The 6968-nt window shown below is 38.0% G+C and overlaps 1 long non-coding RNA gene across 5 annotated transcripts in view; it reads right to left on the reverse strand.

Moving 5' to 3' along the window:
* Positions 1-5121, reverse strand: part of LOC135365520 (uncharacterized) — a 28767-nt gene extending 23646 nt beyond the window's left edge. Inside the window, exon 1 of one of the 5 annotated variants that reach the window (XR_010413471.1) lies at positions 4156-5121. This is a non-coding gene — a long non-coding RNA (uncharacterized LOC135365520). The remainder of the gene's footprint in view (positions 1-4155) is intronic. The other 4 variants (XR_010413473.1, XR_010413470.1, XR_010413474.1 and 1 more) reach the window with 4 other exon arrangements.
* Between the last annotated feature and the right edge of the window lie 1847 nt (positions 5122-6968).

Here is a 6968-nt window from a genome sequence, read left to right on the forward strand (position 1 = left end):
CAAATGCTGCTTGCTCCAAGGACATAACCTTGAGAGAGTGACCTGGTGTTGAAAACACCTATATGGTATATGTGACTGAGCCCAGTTAGGGCCTCTTTATTAACTTTAAGATATAGTGGGCAGGCGCAGTGATCCATTCATCTTGCTACAGCCCAAGACAAGCCTCATATGTAAGTTCCTTTGCTTCATTAAACCCGCCACCTACCAACCTGGGGTGGCCTGCCTCTGTCTTTCGTTTCTCTCTGCACTCTTCTCATGGGGGCCAGTTTTAGATTACATTTGAGAAGTTCCCAGGAGGGTTACAAACCAATAAGTACATGATTAAAAAAATAGGTAAATCAGACTTAATCCAAGTGAAATCTTTTGTGTGTCACAGAACCATCAGGATTGTGAAAAAGAAGCCCATAGAATGGGAGAGAATATTTGCAAATCATAGATCTTACATTGGACTTGTATCTAGAATGTATGAAGCACTCTTAAAATGCAACAATAGGGGCATCTGGGTGGCACAGTCGGTTAAGCATCTGCCTTCGGCTTAGGTCATGATCCCAGGGTCCTCGGATGGCTCCCTGCTCAGTGAGGAGTCTGCTTGTCCCTCTCTCTCTCTGCCTTGCTCGTGCGCTCTCTCCCTCTCTCTGTCTCAGTCTCTGAAATAAATAAATAAATAAATAAACAAAATCTTTAAAAGACCCCCACAACAATAAAAAGACACCCCAATTTTGAAAAGGATAAAGGACTTGATTAGAGATGTTTCAAAAACACGTAAGTGGCCAAGAAATACATTTAAAAAAAGACAACTGTAGTCATTAATGCAAATCAAAACCACATGAGCTACATCTTACCTACAGAGGATGGCTAAAGTTTAAAAAAAGACAGATAACAACAAGTGTTAGCAAGGCTTTGGAGAAAACGGAACTCTCCTGCATTGCTAGCAGGAAGGTAAAATGGAATAGCTCTTTGGAAAACAGTTTAGTGTTTCCTCAAAATGTTAAACATAAAGATACCACATGACCTGGCAATTTCCACTGTAAATATTTACACAAGAGAATTAAAAACATATGTTCACATAAAAACTTGTAATGAATCTCCATGGCAACATTATTCATAATAGTCAAAGAGTAGAAATAACCAAATGTCTATCAACTGGAGAATGGATAAGCAAACTGATAAATTCACCCAGTGGAATATTATTCAGCCATAATAATGAAGTAATGATACCTTCAGTAACATGGATGTCCCCTGTAAATATCATGCTCAGTTTAAAAGCCAGACACATAAAAACTACATATTGTATGATTTCATGTCTATCCAGGATAGACAAATCCCATAGAGAAGGAAAGAAGGTTAGTGTTTGCCACGGTTTGAGGGTAGGGGGAAGTAGACAGGGGATTTTGCTTGGGGTGACTAAAATGTCCAAAAAATTATATAGCAGTGTTATAAAACTCTATACTAAAAAAGTACAGAATTGTACAATTTAGAAGGATGGATTTTATGGTATGTGAATTATATCTCAAGGAAGCAATTTTTTTAAAAAAGTCAATCTTCAAAAGGACGTTATGCCCAGTTATGATGATTTCTGATTTGTGTGCATTGGGTATTGGGTACCTTGGTTTTGCTCTCCCATCTGGCCCCCCCAGCACCACCCCCACCCCGTTTCTATCGCTTTGTGCTCTGGGATGCTGAATTTTGTGGACACATTAACTGACTTCTTGCCCTTTGGCTTTCTGTTGAGTGAATCAGTGGAGACTCTTGACAGGGGATGGCAGAAAAGGAAGAGTAAGGTCAAGGAGTTATCCTAGTTCACCCTGCTGGGCCTCAAGATTACTCAGTCTTTCCACCAAAGGCCACAGCCTGCCAGAGGCTCTCTTTCTAGACCCATTTTCTGGGTTCCTGGTAACTGTTTGCTCCCATTACCTTCAGGTTTTTCCGTGGTATGGGTGGTAAAATTTCCTCAGGCTGCTTGCTCTGGAATACTGAATCTACCTAGGTGATGCCCCTACCCCTGCCCATGCATTTTAAACAGCACTTTTATTAAAAGACACCCTTTCACCTCTCACCTACCAATCCCTTGTTGATGTACTGTGTTTGGTTTAACTTGTTTTCATTTTATTATGTGCTTTAATTTCAGTCTCTTTGCTTTTTCATTTTCTTCTGTTTTAGTAGAGGATTTATTTCAGCTTTGTTTTCAGCAGGGACTTTCAAGGTAAACATTCTATTTTTAGCTCCATTTGAGATAAGCTTAATGCCTTAACAGCATATTTTGTACTATATTAAACTATCAATTGTAGAACAAAATCATTTTTGATCATTCTTTCTTCAAGGTAATGACTTGGCCCTTTACTAACCTCTCTCCCTTTCTCTGTTTTAGTTCATTTACTTTGAGTTTGTGAAGTCTTTCTTCATTTTAAAAACATTTCATTTGTCCATTTATTTTATACTGGGTTTCACGGTCATTTATTATTGTTTCTTTAAACTCTTTGTTGCACCTCATAATGATGTAATAGCAACAATTGAATGTCAAGAGGGGCTAGGTCATTCACATCAGGGGTCAAAGGGAAGGAAGGCATGCTTAATTTACCTTGGTTAAAATAATTTTTGATTGTCTTAATAAGTATAGTAAATCAAGAAAGAGGAAATAAACTGACACCACTAGATAGCTGGGCCTTTCAGAGATTTCTGAGATGGGCAGATCTGGTAGACAGTCAGGTGAAGCCTAGCAATCCAAATAGAAACTTCAGTTACTGTGTCATATTATATTTCCAAGAGCAAAGGTCCATTTTTTCCTATACTGCAATGCAGCCACTTGGCTATTGTATATTTTATAATTTACTTCTTAAACTTCGTTCCACGAGCACCGTTGACTGAAGTCAGTTCAGCCCTCCGCCACCATCACAAACACAGCATCAAACTGGGAACAAGGACAGGATTCAGCCAAAGCCTGGTATCTCTGAAGCATAAATACCTACAAGCTTGAAGGCCAACATTTTTCTCCACAGCAACGTTTTCACGAAGTTACCTTTTTAGCCTAAAAATTTAAATGATGACTTCTTTTCTGTTCCTGCTTTGGTTTATTTTTGCCGTTCAGGATATTTCTTGAGACATTCATTTTGAATTGCTGTTCACATTTTGTATGATTATTTATTTTCTGAGCAATCGTCTTATCTTTCCAAATTCATTTAAGCTTTTTGAGACCACAGACCTTTTCATTTATATTTTATATACATCACACACCTAACAGCTCAATGCTGGAGACACAGAGATGTTCAATAAATATTTCTTAATTTGATTTATTAGAGCTCTTATTAGTTCTGTCTGCTTAGTCTGGTAGTGCATTCCCTTCTGTTTGGTATAAAGCAGACTGCACTTGATATACTTTGAAATGCAGTCCAGAATTAATAACCTCTGAGAAACCTGATATGCTTTTAAACTTCCCAGATCCCTTGTTAGAAAACTCAAGAGACTCTAAGCATCGACTTTTCATAATCTGTTACCTCATTTGGTGTACGTTCATATCTACAGCAACATCATGAGGTGAACAAGGGCTCCACAAATCTTTGGATTTGTTTAAAATTGGCATTTAATATGTATATTTTTTCTTTTTAAAAGCATTTGGGGAGAGTTCAGCTGCCAGGTCCCTAGAGCAAAATGGTTTTCTTGACACTGCTTCTGTGTTGTCTCAAGGCCATATATCTGGCCCTGTAACTTGAACACAGGAAAAGGAGGGGGAGGGAGAGAGACCTTCTGTTCATTCCCTGTGGCAATCCATTGGGATTCTAAATACTTGAATATTTTCAATTCATTAGGAGGCTAGGAGCTATTATGGAAGAAAACAACATATAGAAATTTTAAAATAGTAAGTCAACCCATATAAATCATGATGATGTTCCCAAGGACAGAGGTTTAAATCACATTCCCCCTTGATAAAGCTTTAATTGTATAAATAGCTCTGTGAAATCATTTTAACTGTTCTTGCCCCCAATCTAAGGGTACATCTACACAGTTCATATAAAATCATTGAAGAGTACTACTTTATCTCAGTATGTTTGAATATCCAGATGTTTGGCAGGAAGTAAAACAAACATCCAGATGATTGACTAGAATTTTAAATATTTCTTCCAAGTCCTGACAAAGAAGGAAAGAAAGCAATTTACTTACCAGATAGTTCCATGTTTAATAATCCTGTAGTAATCAAAGAACTATCTTCGTGAAGAAAAATAACTTAGAACTTTGTCTCAAATATTATTCCTTAAAGGTACTGAAATGCAGAGATGCTGCCGTCCTCCTGCCCCAGCATGGAGAATGTCCCCAGAAGCCAGTCGGACATGTAGACGGGTGAAGAGGCATTTCTTCTGTAATTGCCACATGTGCACTCAGGCTGAAGTCACATCCTGTAGATGTCATGTTGATAAGTGCTATAGGAATGCTTCTGGACACCCAGAGATAAGATGACCAAATGTCTATGAATTCCAAATGGTAGTGTAGGGAAGGAAAATTTTTTTCTCTACTCTTCCAGATTCTTTTGGCTGGTTTATTAATTAACAATTAGTTAACACCCAAGACAGATGAACAGGAGAAAAACAAATTTAATTTCATACATATGGGAGCCAGAAAGATATGAGGTGCAAGGGCAAAGTCGGGCAGTTGAAGCTTCCATGCCATCCTGAGCTAAGAAACAAAGGGGATAGGAGTCTGGGGCTTCAAAGGGAAGGAGGACAATTCACAGGAAGATGGGAAGAGCAAATGTTTGGTAAACAAACATTTGCCATGCCAATGGGACAGAACAGGACACTGAGAGGGCTTTGAACATACAAACCCTGCCAAGCTCCCCCCAGCTGACTGCACCTGGCCCAGACTCTCTGCAGTAGTCTCTGGTGATAGCTCTTTTCCTGGACCAGGGCCTCTATCTAAATCTTAGGGGCAGTTAAGGGGGAGGTTAAAATCTCTTCCCAAGTCTTTTGGGCCCCGACTGTCTTCAGCTCAAAATAACCCACATGACAAAGTGACACATTCTGTGGTGTCATACTCTCATCCCCGTCAGTAGCAATCTCTGAGGTCATTTTGCTAGAAATCCTTTTAAATAATTGGATGATTAATGGCCATAGCAATCCTAGGGACCACAAAAAGTCCATTTAAAAGACATTTTTGTTTGGAAAGAATTCTTCATTTTTTTGTGAGCATTAAATCTCATGTTGTCTAGCCCACTTTTACAATAATTGGGAGTATTAATTGACGGCACTGATAGGACTGTCATAAAATCTAATGATGACCGGCATTCAAGACTGAATGTTGTTTGTGTCATGAACTTTCTCCGGCTTGTCACTACTCCTTCTCCCCCTCAAGCTGTAATTTTCCAGTGACCTTTGCCCAGACTGACCTATTGTTCATAGTTGTCACCAAAAAGGCCCTCGGTTCAGTTTATTTAGGGAATGATGGCAGGTAACTGTGAAATAACAAAAGCATGAATACCATTGATCACGGTGGATTTTTTTTTCCCACTGTTTTCAGCCACATGATAAAAACAGGATGCTTCATTCTTGGGGACCAGTGGCTGGCATAACTTATCAAAGCTGCCTTTTCCCCTTCCTCTGACTTTCCCCTTTGTTTCCTTGAGGGATGCAGAAATGACATCAAACTGTTCAAAATAGCTCTGACCTATTATGGATGACCAAAGAGATATTTGCTTTATTTTGGAGAAGAAATAATTGCTCTAACCTTTTGTTTTGTACAGAAAACAGACAAACAGGATATATTTTTTTTCACCGTCTCCAGGTTTTGTCTCATCCTTTCCTGCTCTTTTGAAACAAAAGAAGTCAATTTTAAAAAGCAAAGAAGAATAAATAAATTTTAGGAAGAGAAATTGCATTACAATTTCCCCTAGAAAAGTTCCAGTGACATCTTACCCACCATGACAATAGGCCTTGTTATCCTAATAAATAAGTGAATCTAAATCATAACTATTTTAGGGACACAAGAAAAGAGAATGGAAATATCTCACATTGTAAACCAAGTGGGTTTCTTGAAAAAAATAAATGTTAATATTTATCAGTGAGTTCAATTCGTACCAAGTAGTGTCCTTACTTTGCCTCTTTGAAGATGCTCTTTCAAAGTTTCTCAGGCAGTAAGGTGTGGATCTCCTTATACCAAGATCATTTCCCAGTAGCTATAACCTTGTAATTCAGCAGTACCAGTTCAATGATACACTGCCTGACTTGAAACCTTCCTAAATCACATCACCAAAACAAGCTGAGCTGTCCCGGAAAAGGCATCGAATCATTTATAGGGGGGCAAACCCTCAATTCTGCCTAAGAGGCCCATCCTAAGTAACCCCCAAACATCCCTCTGCCTCCCCTGACAAGGAAAGATCTGATTTTATGCATATGTGTTTAATCTTGACATTTTCCTTTAGAGTAGTGCTGTCCAACAGAAATGTCTATAATGATGCAAAAAATAATTGTTAATATTTGCACTGTTCAATATGGTAGTCTCTAGCCAATTATTACTATTGGGCACTTGTAATACGGCTAGTGCATGTAAGAACTAGGATTTTTAATTTTCTATAAGTTCATTAACTTAAATGTAAATATCTATAGGTGGCTAGTGACTATTATAGTGGATAATGTGGCTTCATAATTGCCTAGAATGTGTTTCTTGGTGCTGAATTCCTTAATGTATATTTAAGGAACAATATTTCTGATCCTTTCTGTTGTTAAATGCAAAATATGATAACAAGCATCTCAAACTGGGATAAGAATGTTGAATAGTTTTTGATAATGCTCCATGAAAAGCCTAAGTTTGGGCATTGCAAATGGAAGTTCCAAAGGCCATCTGTAGGTTTATCATTTTGCTGTCCAATTATTTTAGTTTTACATAAGTATAAACCATATGCAATGTTATAATAAGATTTTGGCAGATCTAATAATGTTTCAAAGAGTAATTTTCATAATTTCTCAGAAACTAGTCAACAAACA

Source organism: Mirounga angustirostris, unplaced genomic scaffold (genome assembly GCF_029215605.1).
Source record: "Mirounga angustirostris isolate CCGP_5_RB_7025 unplaced genomic scaffold, mMirAng1.0.hap1 SCAF_8, whole genome shotgun sequence".
NCBI classification, from domain to species: Eukaryota; Metazoa; Chordata; class Mammalia; order Carnivora; family Phocidae; genus Mirounga; species Mirounga angustirostris.